Here is a 16,504-nt window from a genome sequence, read left to right as displayed (position 1 = left end):
CCGAATCTCACCGGTGAGCAATCCGATGGCATCACGGTGTTCCGAATTCCACCGATGACGTCATTGATGCTCCACCGGTGTCGCACCGGTGCCATCAACTTGCAGAGGTGGTGGCAGTCTCCATCAGCCGCCATCAATGAATCTGATTGGTTCTTGTATAGGGCGGGAATTAGCAGACGAATCACATCGTGCACTGTTGTGTCATGGCGGTGTGTTCTGCTTTAGTTCTGCTGTATTGTTTGTAATGAGCACAACGTAAAAACAATATGTTAATGGCTTATGAGCGAACATGTCAACGGACCCGTTATTACTACCGGTTCAAGAAATAAATTGTTTATGCTATCTTTTCTTTGAAAGAGATGGGAGTACGAAAATTTCGCAAAATTTTGCTAGCGTAGCACAGACAACAACTTGTACAGTCGCCATGACAGCATCGATCCTTCCAGCAGTTTTTTTCCTTATTTCTCTGCAACGTGACGTCATTGATGCCACCGGACCGGTGAGATTCGGAATACGCTGTATATAACCGAAATTCAGGTAGCAAATTTTGGTGTGCAGTTTCCGACGACCGTTAATTTTTACAACCCATGTTTATAAAAATTATTTTCTTGTTTTCATCAATATTACCACCTCTGAAAATATTAATTTTTTAAGACCCTGTATAATCATTTGCTACCATGATTTTACTTTATTATAGTCTATTAGGCCTAATCTTTAATATGAAAGTTGTTACTGGAACTTTTCTATCTACATAATTGTAAGTATGTGAATTATTTTAGACCCTCAAGTTAGAGAGTGTAAATTATGATTTTCTTTGTCTCAGGGCACAAAATCCAGTATTCGTATATCTGCGAGAACTTCATCTTAGGTGGAGGCGAAGAGGGAGATACTCCGGCTTTTTCTTGATGACTCAGTGAGGAGACCTGCTGAATATTTCAAGCAGGGAACGTTTGCAGATAATTAGCAGGCCAAATTAATCCCCAAGGAAGAAAAGAAGGTTATAATATGACAATTCTCTTCTAATTCTCTGGAGTATCTGACCGTTAAGGGGAGTTAGGTAAGAATAGCTAAATTCAAGCCGTTGAAAACTTTTGAACAGATAACGGGTGCCCACGGAATCTTTGTTTGCGCTGCGCTAGAGGGTTGCAAGAAAGAAGATAATCCACATGTACATGAAAATGTCATCTTGTATTTTTATAAACGTTTCCATTAATAATTTCTAAACTTTACACTTTTCTGCTACATATTTATGAAGAATGCGTCCATTCGTCAGCTTCATTTATTCCTAACGTTACTTGTTTCGTGATAATTTTATTATGGAGTCCTATGGAGTTTATGCAATAGTAATTCCTTACTTTCTACAACAATGCCGAGAGTGCATGAAACATTAATAAAAATTAGATGAAAATTAAACTTCAAATGCACAAAAAGTTGTCGTATAATTTCATGTAATTTTTACAGCGTTAAATGGATTATTTAAAGGTGTTAAGACATAAAATTTGGCGCATCGCTTTTTTCTTTACTTACTAAAACACATATTGTTGAAACATATATTTAAATCTGCATGTAGCTGACACATCTCAAACCTAATATTATGATGATAGAAAGATAAAATTGTATACACATTCTGAACTCACGTATGTTGAAAGTAGACAATTATGCTAATCATGGGAAGTATTTTCCTAGAAATAATTAATTTTAATAAGAATGATGTCATTCTTATAATGAAATTGAACTATTTTCTCAACATTATTTACTTTCATATTGTTTTATGGCCTAGATATTAATGTAATAACTATATAACCAATTGTATTCAATTAGAATTAGAGTCTGGCTGGGCGGAAGAGAAAGCCTACTGGCCTTAGCTCTGCCAGATTTACTAAATAATTATTAATATTATTATAGGCGTAATCTCGGATCAGTGAGAACCGTAATCCGAGTTTACGGGAGTTCGAATCTTGGGGCGATTAACTGATTGGATTATTTCCTAGATCTACCCCAACCGTCCACACCTGTGGAGTAACGGTTAGCGCGTCTGGCCGCGAAACCAGGTGGCCCGGGTTCGATTCCCGGTCGGGGCAAGTTACTTGGTAGAGGTTTTTTCCGGGGTTTTCCCTCAACCTAATATGAGCAAATGCTGGGTAACTTTCGGTGCTGGACCCTGCACTCATTTCACCGGCATTATCACCTTCATCTCATTCAGACGCTAAATAACCTAAGCTGTTGATAAAGCGTCGTAAAATAACCTACTAAAATAAAAAAACTACCCCAAACCATAAGGCGAATATCAGGTAAACTCACGAATAATCATCGAATTTATGTCACCAAATATCATTTCGGTGTCATCAATCTTACCGAAGGCAGAAATCCTCGTAGGCTATTTGAAGCAAAGTGGTTAAACAACCGATTTCAAAAGTGGAAACATGAAAAGAGTTAAGTATTTTCATTTTCTGGTATGGATTTGCTTCATTTGTTCCATGAAGACAGGGACTCTGATCCGTTGCTACCTTGAATCGATGGGTGTGTTCATTCGGACTCATTCTACTTCCTGCGTACGTCAACAATATCACATCTATTGTCATTCCAATGCAGACACTCGTATTCCAAATGCAGAGTAAACGACAGAATAAATTCATTGATTCAAGTTTTCTCATTTGTCCTCCATTGTGACGGAAATAATAGCGCCTCAAACTACACATACAGCAAATCCAGATTCGAGCCTCTATAGGGAATTTTATCGTTCATTTTTTATAAGAATGTCAGTGCATTGCTTGTGTTTAGTTAGTTTTGACGATTGTATTGAGATATTTTGACAGCTTGATCAAGGAGTCCCGCCTATTATAACCATCTGTATCAAACATTCGGTTTGATTGCTAATTAAACATATTTTCCAAACGTTATTTCAATGAACTATTCTCCAACATCTTGCACAAAATAAACATCTGAAGTGAAAGGTTTCAACTGTTAGTTTTTCTTATAAAATATTTTTCATATCGGCCGCAGCCTAAAGATCTTCTGGTACTTTGCTCTATAAAAGAAATGGCTAGTAAGAAAAAAAGAAAATTGTGTTTAAGTTCATGAAGAACTTATAAGAGTTCTGCCTCAAGGTAAGTGCCAAATTTCAACGCAAGACAATAAAGAGTTTTAAATGTTTCCCAATTCCTCACTGGTAAGAGTATATACACATACATAACGTTTTGCCCAAGGGCAGGTCTTTCACTGCAAACCCAGCGTTCTACTATCTTGCCTATTTTCTACCTTCCTTTTAGTCTCTGCATAATGATCCATGTACCTTAATGTCGTCTATCTTCTGATATCTTCTTCTGTCCCGAACTTTTCTCCCGTTCACCATTCCTTCCAGGGCATCTTTCAGTAGGCAGTTTCTCAGCCAGTGACTCAACCAATTCCCTCTTCTCTTCATGATCAGATTCAGCATCATTCTTTCTTCACCGACTCTTTCCAACATAGTTTCATTTCTTATTCCGTTTGTTCATTTCACACGCTCCAGCCTTCTAGTCGCTTGTCTTCACCTCGTGGTAATGCCCATGTTTCTACCCATACAATGCCACACTCCACACAAAGTATTTCACTATACTAAAAGCCAGGTTATGAACCGACTAAACAGGAAGTAGTTTGAAGGGCGAGAGGAAAGTGCTGGTTAGAGGGGTAACCTGTGCAGTGATGACACGTTGAGTGTGGGGGGTTGGAGGAGAAAAGGAGAACGGAGCTTTTCATTGGACCTCGCGTGAAAATGTCGTCTGCTAACGAAAATCTGGCAACGGAATCACGGAAACAGTGTAGCCAAACTTCCCAGTTCATTTGCAGTACCACGTACATTACGAGTCGCATTTCGTACCAGAGTCATTAGCTCATGCTTTCTTAAAAACAGTAATTTCAATTACTAATATTGTTGACAGTGTAATCGAGAACTATATACAGTAGTTATTTTAAACATATTGGTGACAAACGTTGAACACGCTCTGAATCTCGCGCCACTATGTGGCAACAGAGCTCAGAAAGAGAGCAACAGAACGTTGCTTCCGGTTTAGTCGGTTCATAATCTGGCTTTTAGTATAGTCTCTTCCTTAGTTATTTTTTCAAAGATCCGTAGAAGATGCTTTTTGTATTAAAAGCGTCTTTGGCCATTGCTATCCTCCTTTTGACTTCCTGGCAGCAGCTCATGTTACTGTATATAGTACATCCCAAGTACTTGAACTGTCCACTTGCTTTACTGCCTAATTTAGTATTCGCACACTTATCTTCTTCATTTTTCTTCCTATGACCATAGTTTTCGTCTTGTTGTCATTTATCTTGATCCCATACTGCTCACAGCTGTCATTTAGCTCCAGTAGTATAGCTATTAGTGTCGTCATTTTTAGTGCTAACAACGCCATATAATCAGCAAATTTTATGCACTTTATTCTTCTTCCTCCTACTATCACTCCTCCCATTTTATGAAAATAGTTCTGAATTAAATCCTGCAAGTAGATGCTGAATAGGGTAGGTGAAAAAAGGGGCACTCTTGTAGTACTCCTGTGTGCTGCAATTATTCAAGAATTTTTAGGGCGGTCCTTTATTAAATAACAATTTTAATATTATAACTGTCTAGTTATGGTTGAAAATTTCTCACAAACCCAAGATTTGAATAATTCTTGAAAAGTAAAATGAGTTTCTTAAATATATATATATATATATATATATATATATATATATATATATATATATATATATATATGTTATGTTTTATTTAACGACGCTCGCAACTGCAGAGGTTATATCAGCGTCGCCGGATGTGCCGGAATTTTGTCCCGCAGGAGTTCTTTTACATGCCAGTAAATCTACTGACATGAGCCTGTCGCATTTAAGCACACTTAAATGCCATCGACCTGGCCCGGGATCGAACCCGCAACCTTGGGCTTAGAAGGCCAGCGCTATACCAACTCGCCAACCAGGTCGACTATATATATATATATATATATATATATAATTATATAATATTATTTTTTATTATTACACCTGTGCGAAAAGAGTATTAGCCTATACCTACTTTCATGAACTTTACAAAATATATACCTTGCTTTGAAAGTTTAAGTGATTCGACAATACATTAAGGTAGGAATATTTATTACATCAAGCTCTCCTGGGAAATTCAGAAAAACGAAAATCATTCGAATGACTTCTTTGCTCTGGGACATCCAGAAAGTGAATGGAACACAAGAAACAGTCCTGTATATTCTATTGGGTCCTAGTTTCACGATATTCGAGAGATAAGAAAAACTGTAGTAGATTCACGACAAATAAAGAAACCTTATCCCCGAATGAGAACTCTCTAGATAAAATTTACCTCGCAATTCTTTCTCCACGTCTAAATTGTGGTTAGCACAATATTAATGGTCTAAGTGCTTATTGACTTGTACCGTTATCCACTGGTAATCCTTAATATATATTTTAGTTTTAATTTTCTACAGCGTTGCATATCTTTTTTCCAGTTTCGTGTAAGATCTATATACAATGTGAAACGTCCTATTGATTATTCTCACATTATAAGTGCATCAAGTACACTGCTCGGGTAATCACAGTTTTATCAGCATTAGCCTAGCAGTGAATTAATGAATTAAACACATATGGTAACTAAACGGAATTATAATGTATTTGATTACAGGATAACAAGATAATTTAATCCAGTATATACATAATACACATTCCAATTCAATAGCAATTATATAACAAGGTCATTTAAACTCATCCCCTGGACAGCTGCACTTACAGTTAACCATAAATTAATTCAATAACTAACATTAACAAGTTTGGCAGGTTGAAGGATAACAATAGTACATTATGCAACGAGCCTATAATGGTAGTATGATTGTTTATGAAACGAGCGCAAGCAAGTTTCATAATTTTCATACGAGCGTCTTAATTACCATTGTAGGCAAGTTTCATACGACTTTTTATGCTCGACCATATTTCTAACTTGAAAGTATTGAAAATTAGGTCTTTTTATGGTTATGTGCGAACTGACCTGAATTGTGAGATGTGCGCAGACGCGAAAGTATTGATTTTTTCCGAGGCCGAATGTCATTGACCTTGGCACAGAATAAGAATGAACATTAGTCTGATATAACCTGGAAATTGATTTAGAATTGAAAAATGAGATGACAAATTGAATTTATTTGAATATTATTTACAATTAACGCTAATTATTATAGTAACAGAACATAACCTTCTGCGACAGTTTTGGATTTCCAGCCTCCGTGACTTTACGCTAATTGTCTGTCGATTGCATATCCGAGAATAATCGATATAACGGTACAAAGCTGACCTGTGATTGGCTGAAGACCTGCACTTTAATGAGTAGGTGTACTTTAATGACATGCATTAAAGGACTGCTACCAGGTGTATAATTACTACATTTCGGCATGGTCGAGCATAAAATTACTTCGGGTTGGTTAACATTGTTTTCAATGTACAATTATAAGCTGAACTAAATATCAACTAAGATGACAGAAGTCGTAAAGATTATGGGTTCTTAATTTTGATAAGTTACCTTAAAGAATTAAGTCAAATTACTGTTACCAATATTACCAGCTCTCACCCCGACAAAAGATAGAAGTTACCTTACATTTCTTACTGATTTATAAGCTACCGGTGTCCACACCTTGCGGAGTAACGGTTAGCGCTTCTGGTCGCGAAACCAAGTGGCCCGGGTTCGAATCCCGGTCGGGACAAGTTACCTGGTTGAGGTTTTTTCCGGGGTTTTCTCTCAACCCAATACGTGCAAATGCTGGGTAACTTTCGGTGCTGGACCCCGGACTCATTTCACCATCATTATCACCTTCATTTCATTCAGACGCTAAATAACCTAGATCTTGATACAGCGTCGTAAAATAACCCAATAAAATAAAATAAAATAAGCTACCGGTATCAAGGGAGATACGGAGTATTACTAATCCAACCTGCAGGCTCATACTAGAGAGAGTGGGGGAGACCAGATCGACATTCTGCCTCAGGTGAAACCAATAGCAAGTACCGCGCATGCGCGTAGAATCGATGATGATGATGATGATTATTATTATTATTATTATTATTATTATTATTATTATTATTATTATTATTATTATTATTATTATTATTATTACATTGAGACTACTAGCGATTTAGTATCACTAAAACTAGGATAAGTTCTTCCTTATACAAATATTAAACTTTAGTAATTATTAATTTATGTATTGCGCATTTTTTCGTTCTTGTCTGAGTAGAAGCGAATTCCTGCTGCGTTAACTCCGCCAGAATAAACAAATAATTAAAAAATAAACAATAAGCAAACAAGTTAGTTAATTAACAAATAAAAATAAGTAAATAAATACAGACCTCACGACACATGAAATCTCAAGAGTACGCGTATGTACGCGGATCGAGAAAAGGTATGTCTACATCCTATTCTGGAAGTATCAGGTCATATATATATATATATATATATATATATATATATATATATATATATATATATATATACATATATATACACCGTGATTCAAAAAGGATAGTGCAAAAGTAAATATCTCTAGCGTTAGTGACAACAATGGTAAACGATAAATTATCCAAAATAGTGAAGGCGGCAGGTCTCAAGTTATTGCTTGTTTATTTGCTAGTCCATGTCATCACTATCAGAGACATAGTGTAGTGCTACACAAGATAGTGACATCGAAGCAAGCAAGAGGAGGTTTGCGTCATAAAATTCGCACGAACGAGGGGCTATTGTAACAGGACACAAACTTTAGGTTTGAATTTGATAAGAATGCACCACATAGAAACTGCATTGCGCGCTTGGTAACGTAACTCGAAACTAGTTACTGTTTATGTCTTAGAAAATATCCGGTCCGTCCATAGATTTAGGAAGATACAATAAACAGGATAGGAGCCCTATACGAACGTAGTCCTAGCAAGTCAATAAGGCGGGCTAGTAGGGAATTACAGGTGCCATAGTCCACGGTATATCGTATCTTATGGAAGCGTAATATCGGCCATGCAGATAAAACGACTCACCAATATCACTCTGGCCCCCGTGATCGCCAGACTTAACCTGCGACTTTTTTCTGTGGAGGTATACCAAAGACTTGATGTATATCATCCCCATACCATATAACCTGAAATACTTGAGATGACGGATCAGAAAAGCAACGGAGTCAATATCAGAAGACATGCTGGCATGAGTTTAATGTTTTTTTTTATTGTGCCAATAAATACACATATCATTACAAGTTCCAGGTCACATGGACCCTTGCCTTAACAAGAATGTTGCTTAGTATAAGATGAGTATGCAAATGAAGTGTGACCATCTTCTCCATCAGAAACGGAGACTGGTAAGCTGGATATGTAGGTAAACTTTCAGAGTCAATGATTTTAGCAGAAAAGTTAACATTGTTTGATTGTTCACTTAATTTTGTGTGTAATTACTGTTTAATAAGTGGATTAGGGTGTGTTTGTAGTTTCTGAAGATAATTTTTACGTAAGTGCTGCACATAGTCACTGAATAAAATGATTTCCAGGTCACTGTACAATTGTGTGTTAGTAATGTAAAAATCAGCTCCTGTGATGGTTCTGCACACAGCTCTTTGGATGTCCTCGAGTTTCTTGATGTGGCGGGGATGGGTTTGAGCCAAAATTTCTGAAGCGTAGAACATGTATGATCGTATAAATGATGTGTACAGCAATAGTTCAGTTTTGAGGGAAATGAAGCTTTTAAGCATTGGATATAGTGCTAAGAATCTTTGCAAAGCTCTTTCTCGTACTAACTGCATATGTTGTCTGTATGTCAAACGACTAGTGATGAGCAAAAAATCACTGACCTGTGATTTTATCAAGGTGATCGAAAAATCACGATCACACCTGTGATTAAACAGCTCTTTAAACAGTGATCACAGTTCGAGAGCTAAAGTGCTCACCAGCTCAGACAGTTCACGTTCTTTACTCACTGCGTGCGCAGCGTTGCTGTGCTTATGCTACCTAGTGACAAAACTGGGAACAGCTACGCCCGCGAACTGTGAGCGTTCGATTTTAACAATACATCCAGTGTAGCCAACTCTGTAGATTTCAGGCTGATCCTGGCAGATTTCAATTTCTTAAAGCCCGAAAATATACTATTGTCAGCCGACAATCGAAAATCTGGCAGGTTTTTACATTGCTTAATTGATTCCATTATTTTAAGCAGTGACGTTATTAATTGACTACACTAATCAACCAGTAAAATTACAATAATAACAAAATTTTATCAAATATGACAATGATTTAACAATAACAATGTTTCATTCATCTTTTGAGTGATATGTGAATTCACACACACACACACACACACACACACACACACACACACACACACACAATGTCAAAATTACTAATTTTCCATTTTTTCCCTTATAATATTTCACTTCGAGAATAGTGGATAACATCAAATGGAAATCATTATATTGGCCCATGTGAATAAAAACTAGCTTTAGCTTTTTAGTCTTCAGTTTTAGCACTAGCTTTAGCTGTCTAGTCTTCAGTATTAGCACTAGCTTTAGCTAGCAATTGTGTGAATAAAATATTGCTCTTGCTAGAACGCTAAAGCTGGGAAATTCCAGCTTTCGCTTGAGATTAGTGAACACCTGTATGCCTATTAATATAATATTTCATTGTTAGAACAAGTGTTTTATGAATCTTCTTCATTTTTGACTTAAAATGTTATTCTCAACAACTGAATTGATTTCATACCAAATTTGTTGTAAGATGAAAAGGAGGAAGCAAGGAGTTGTAACGTTTGTGAGTGTGCTTAAAAAGAAAGAGACGTCTGATTCCGAGTTCGAACACCAGTCAGATCATGAACGCGATGTAACAAATGATGTGCAATTTAAATTTGTGTCACTGCTACAAAATTTCAAAATTTTGTTTAATAAATCACAGGTGCCTAACATTAAACATGCGAAAGAAAAATCACTGTTGGTTTTGAAGAGCGGGCACTTAAGAACTTTCGGTAAAGAAATAAGTGAAAAACAACTGAGGAAAAAATTCAAAATATGAAAAATGATTTAAAAAGGAAGACATAAAAATGCGACAGGTAACAAAAAATTATGCTCAAGGAGTGGGAAAAACAGTTCATGGAACATCTATCGGCAGAAGAAAATCCGGTATTCTATAAAGATCCAGGTAAGTCGACCATGAGTATAATAGTTAGTAGTTACAGTTTCAAAAATTCACAAAGGTAACAAGGCGAAATTAACCATTTGAAATTAATTACATTTTCCAAAACAAAAATATTAACGAAATATTTTCGTAATTTTCCATTTTAAGCTAGTGCCTATCTAGAACATATAAAATAGAAATAAAAGTGAAATAGGGACAAACTTAAATTTACTTTACTTCACAATACTTTTTTTTTCATAGCAGCCTTAATTGTTGGAACATCAGGCCATCCTGTTGAGAGTCCAAATCAGTCACAATTACCACCGCCACCGCCACAAAAAAGAATTAAGTCATTAATTCCAGAGACAGATAAAACCAAAAACCTATCTACTTCTGAACTGCAGAGACTGGTTCTTTTGGAGCAATTAAAATTAACAAGAGTTCAGATGGAGAAGGAAGACCTAATAATAAGACGCCTTCAGTCTAGTTCTGATGACAAAAATAACCAGGGAAATGAAGAAATGCCAATATATACCGTTTTCTGAACACTTTAAAAAGCATACAGCTGTATATTCAAGTTCAAATAAAGTATCTGAAAAAACATCGCTTGGACATTTAAACATTATATCCTGCATGAATTATATTCATTATTTCCTCCCGTCTGTGAAGATCTCTGCGTCTCATTTCTGCATCAACATCCTGTCCATCCTGTCCATCCTCCACATCCAGGTCATCATCCTCATATCCTTCATACTCCTCTTCATGTACTGGTTTTTAAGTAATAGGGAACATTATGGAGAACAGCACAACTAATTATCACAGAAGGCACTTTTGTCAAATCCACTCTTAGATAGTTGAGGCAAGGAAATCTCCGCTTAAGCTGACCAAAGCATCTCTCGATTATCACTCGTTCCTTCTTAAGCGAAATGTTGTATTCTCTTTCCTCGGGGCCATGAGGATTCCTATAAGGAGTGAGTAGCCAGAGGGTAATGCCATATCCACTGTCCCCAAGTAATACAGCATCACTTCTCTGCCGGTTCATCTGGACAAATAAATCTGATCTTCTCAAAATTCTGTGGTCATGGACAGACCCTGGCCATTGGGCATCAGTGTTTGTAAATTCCTCTTTAGCATTGCAAGCACGTGCCTTTTCATCACCATATAGTTGGGGCTTAGCAATTGGCACATGTGTACAGTCTATGACACCAATTGCACAGGAAAAATTATAGCCCTTATACCATTGCAATTTTACTGCTTTAATTCATCAAAGGACATTGGAAATTTAATCCACAAATGTGCTTCGTCAAGTATTTTCGCTGCTACTGTTTTTATGGTCTTGCAGACGGTTGAACAATGAACACCTAAATCCTTTCCAATGTCTGTCTGAAAACCAGGATCATTTACAAAACGTAAATATATTTCTATTCTTCGTTTAGAACTTAAAGCTCCGCCTCTTGTTTCAGTTGATTCGCCAAGGAAATGTTCAGCTAACCACTCAACATTTTCTTCTCTGAACCTAAATAAACTGTGATAATCTTCTTCACGTGTTGTAATTCGTTTCCAATAACATTTACGAGCACGTACATGAATAAATTCAGCCATTTCGTTTGACATTCAGCAATAAACTGGATTTCTAGTGTGGTCAGAAGAACACTTGAAAAATTAGAAGCTAAAGCTAGTAACATTTAGCCAAAGCTAGTTTTTATTCACAGAATTTAAAGTAAACACTGGAAAATTTAGTCTTTGGCTAGAGCAAACAGCTAAAGCTTTCCAGCAAAAGCTTAAGCTTAATTTTTATTCACAAAAATACTAGCATTAGCTTGAAAACTGTTAGCAAAAGCAAAAGCTAGTTTTTATTCACATGGCCCATTGTGTAGCCAGACGAAAATCTTTCAGTTTGTCTACAGCATTAATTAAATGAATGAATAAACAATTACATAAATGAATAAGTAAATAAGTAAATACTGGCTTTTAAATCTTTAATCTATTTTTTAAATGTTGAAACGCCTGTATTTACATCTCAGTATTGTGCTTACACTTGACTTCTGTGAAGTACAAACACATAACCTCAAAATTTTCTCGCCCTCACCTACCATGTGTGAAATATCCAGAGCATTGAAACATCGCAGTGAGACGCTATAATGAGCGAGGAAGAATGAACTGTTCTGTGTTCACCTCGAATAAGTTCGCAGTTCAATCACTGTTTTACTGTCTAAGAAAACCGTGATCATAAATGAACAATCACAGGTTGAACAGTGATCACAAAAGATCAGTTTATCTCATACTACAAACGACTGTCCAGTACTATACCAAGATATCTGACCGTCGTTTTGAAGGGAATGTTTTGATTCTGAATAGAGAGCGGTTGTAATATTCGTGGAAATCTCCTTGTAAAAACTACTGCTGTACTTTTTCACCGTTCATTTTCGCATGAGTCTGGACAGAACTGAAGTATTGTCCCGGCAATTCTATCGTGTCACCAACGGGGTTCAAATCAAGCATTTGTAGTGCACAGGTAACACTTGGAAATTAACGCGTTTTTCATGTTAATACAGTTGTATTAAGTTCGTTCAGTTATAAATAAATCCTTTTTAAATCACCTTGTATAAGAATGGAATTAAATCAACTATAACCTATAGGCCTACAACATTACTGTTAAGACTATACAACAATTAAAATACACATTGTGCTACTTCGTAAATCGGCGGGAAATTTTATAGACCACAAACTCTTTTGACCTCAGTGGAGTGCTGCATGTACACTTTTATTTTCCCGATACTCACTAGAGATTTCTCATGGTGTGAGGTGTTTACATATTCTTCGTATACTGAAGGCTAAAGACATGCTTTCAAATTTGTTAAAAATAAGTATTCCGATCAGGTTTCATTGTGAAGCCTCCACCAATATTCTATAATTTCTTATTTAACTTTAGTCCCTCCGGGAACAGAAAATGACAAAACTTTCATGGAAAAGAATCATAAAAGCTTCGTATGCAAGTGTTAGATGTCTAAAGAGTCTACTTACATGAACCGAAATGCGTTATTATTATTATTATTATTATTATTATTATTATTATTATTATTATTATTATTATTATTATTATTATTATTATTATTATTAGGCCTATGTTTTCAAATTGAACATCCGTAAGTATTTTTCTCGAAGAATGCTCTGAATCACAAAAACAATTCTCCTAAAGAAATTTTCTCTTTTCCTTTGGTAAGAAGGAGGTGACTGATATCTAGTAGGCCTACTGCAGTCTATAGTTGTGTTGTCTTGTTGTGCCATATCGGTCTTATTGTATATAGAGTACTGTGTTCGAAATCCGCCTTCATATTATATGGTAACTCACATATTTGGTACCATCTACCAATTCACACTGCACGTTTTATGGTTCTCATGGAGTACCACTACAGTCCCCTTTCCCATGCCTACTCAAACATGCCAACTATACGTCAGTCAGAATGCTACATCACTCCACTCCGTTTTGTTTTTTTTTTTCTTATTTTTTGTTGATTATTTTACTACCCTTTAACAACTGGTAGGGTTATGTAGCGTCAGAATGAGATGGCGATAATAAAGCTAGAGAGATAAGCCCAGAGTCCAGCGCCGGAAGTTACGAAGTATTTGCTTTTAATGGGTTGAGGGAAAGCCACGGAAAAAAAATCCAACCAGGTAACTTGTCCCAACCAGGATTTGAGCACGGGACTGCTGGTTTACGGTCAGGCGTGCTAACCGTTACTCCATTGCGTGAACCGTTTTGGATTAATACAATTGAGATTATGATACTAAATTTATAAATAGTGAGAGACAGTAAAATGATGGAGGGATACTGCAGTGACCCAAGTAAAACTAACAGGAACCTTGGCTTTGTTCACCACAAATACGACTTTGCCTTCGTCGGACTTCGAACTTGGATCTGATATTATCGTAAACTAGTACGCTATCGACTGAGCCATTAATGCGAATAAATAATTCTTATAATGATGGAGTTGCTATTAATATTATATGACAGTTTAACTGGGTAACTAAAAAAAAAAGACAAACAAAATTGAGGAATCAAAATTGGACCTTTGTTATATGTTTCAGATCACAACTTTATACATGTAAAGGTCAGTAGAGAATCAGTATTAATCAACACAAAACTACAATATGCGATAAGAATGATTTTATAGAAGGCGACGAAAATGCCAGTCGACACACGTTTCAAGACTACATTTTATTCATTTTCTATTATGTTAATTAAATCCCTTTAGGATACCCTTGAATATATAATGTAACTTAAGGTCTGGTCAAACAGAACGCGGACTGTCCGCGCGAACGGGAGGATCGCAGTCCGCCACGGACTGGAGTAGTCAAACAACGCGGACAGTGCAGGACGAACAAGTGTGGAAACAGTTGTTGCCAAATGAAATACTCGTCGTATTTTCTCGACTTTTTATATAAACTGCTTGAAATTGTACTTTTTTTGTCTTTTTTTTTTCGCCTCGATTAATTGGCATGTCCAGCAGCTCCTCAGATGAAGAAGAACTGCTTATTCTAGTCGCTTTGAGCCGTTCATCAAAGCGGAAAAGGAAGTGGGTGCATGAAATAAATGAAAAAAAAGAGAGGAACTATAGAGGATTCCACTTTAAGAAAATAGCATTGAACATATGGAGCCTGTTCCATCAACTATTTATAAGTGATTGATTAAATGGCAAACTTACTAGTGTTAAATTGTATAACCACGTGTGGCTTACAGCTGTTTCGGTGCTCCTTCACACCATCATCAGAGCCTTCTACTGTCGGTGACCCAGGAGAAGACGAGAGCGGACTGAGGGGAAAGGGATGTGAACAGATAACGTACGACAACATGTCAATATTTGTAATGTATAAGCGGAAATATTAGTTCTCCTTCTGTTCAACTTAGCTTTAATTTCTATACGCGTTGTTACTCATGTTTCCTGCACGAGTAATAACCTGGATACTGGGATGCTTATCTGAGCGATGTTTATATCATCAACAGCGATAGTCAAGAAGGTCACATTCTTGCCCCTCGTCTTCTCCTGAGTAACGGACAGTAGATCTAGACCAGTGCTTTTTTCTTAAGGTTAAATACTCCATAAAATCGTCTGACGACAGTTTTTACATCTATTTTCGAATGTCTAAACAACAGTTTGAGGAATTACATAGCCTTATAGAATCAAAAATATCGAAGATGACAACAAATAGAGGAGACCGATTGCGACGAAGGAAAGTTTTCAATAGTTCTCTTGGCCATAGTTGACCCTCGAAACAACTTTATCGTTGTTGATACACGTGGGTAGTTACGGGCGGCACAGTGACAGTGGTATATCAGAGAATTCCACCTTCTATCATAAGTTCGTAAATAACAGAACTACTCTGCCTCCAAAACAAACAGACACCCCCATTCCTCATGTATTTCTAGGCGTTGAGGCATTTCAATTACAAACGTATTTAATGCTTCCTTTTCCGATAAATGCAATTGCAGATGATAGAGCATAAAAATTACAGTAAATGACTTAATATGTAGTAGAGTACGACGTGTAGTTGAAAATGCCTCTGGCATTTTAGCTCAGAAGTGGCGTGTATTTTTTGGTCCTATAGTGTTTCATATTGATTCTGCAGTTCATGTTGACAAAGCTGCATGTTGCTTTCATAATTTTATTATAAGTTCCATACAACATAGTATTTGTGAACCAGAAGTAAACGAAAATAACACAGTCATGAATTAACACGTCCATGTTTTTTCAAACTTAGTACGTCGACTGAGAGAAAGATCTAGTAATGCTGTCCGTGCCGTACGAAACCGTTTTGTTAATTATTAAACTACCTCATTAATAACCAAAATGTAATGATTTCAGTTTTCAGGTAATTATGAACAGTTGATCAAACACATAGTTTTGTGAACTAATTTCAATTATGAAATCTATACTAATAATAAATCTGTAGCCAAAATTTTTCTGGTAATTTTCGATTTTCCAAAAATAATTGAGTTAACATGTATAATTAACCATCCTGAAACCGAAAATCGCTTCTTTGAAATTTTTGTTTGTATGTCTGTCTGTTTGTTACATTTTCACGCGATAATGGCTGAACCGATTTATATGAAAATTGGAATATAAATTAAGTTCGCTGTAACTTAGATTTTAGGCTATATGGCATTCAAAATACTTTATTTAAAAGGGGAGTTATAATGGGGCCTGAATTAAATAAATCGAAATATCTCCCTTATTATTAATTTTCGTGAAAAATGTTGAATAATAAACGTTTCTTTAAAATTAATTTCCGATAAGTTTTATTCTATACAAAATTTTGATAGGACTGATATTTAATGCGATAA

Source organism: Periplaneta americana, chromosome 5, assembly GCF_040183065.1.
Source record: "Periplaneta americana isolate PAMFEO1 chromosome 5, P.americana_PAMFEO1_priV1, whole genome shotgun sequence".
In the NCBI taxonomy this organism is placed as follows: domain Eukaryota; kingdom Metazoa; phylum Arthropoda; class Insecta; order Blattodea; family Blattidae; genus Periplaneta; species Periplaneta americana.
Note: the sequence above shows the minus strand (reverse complement) of the source record.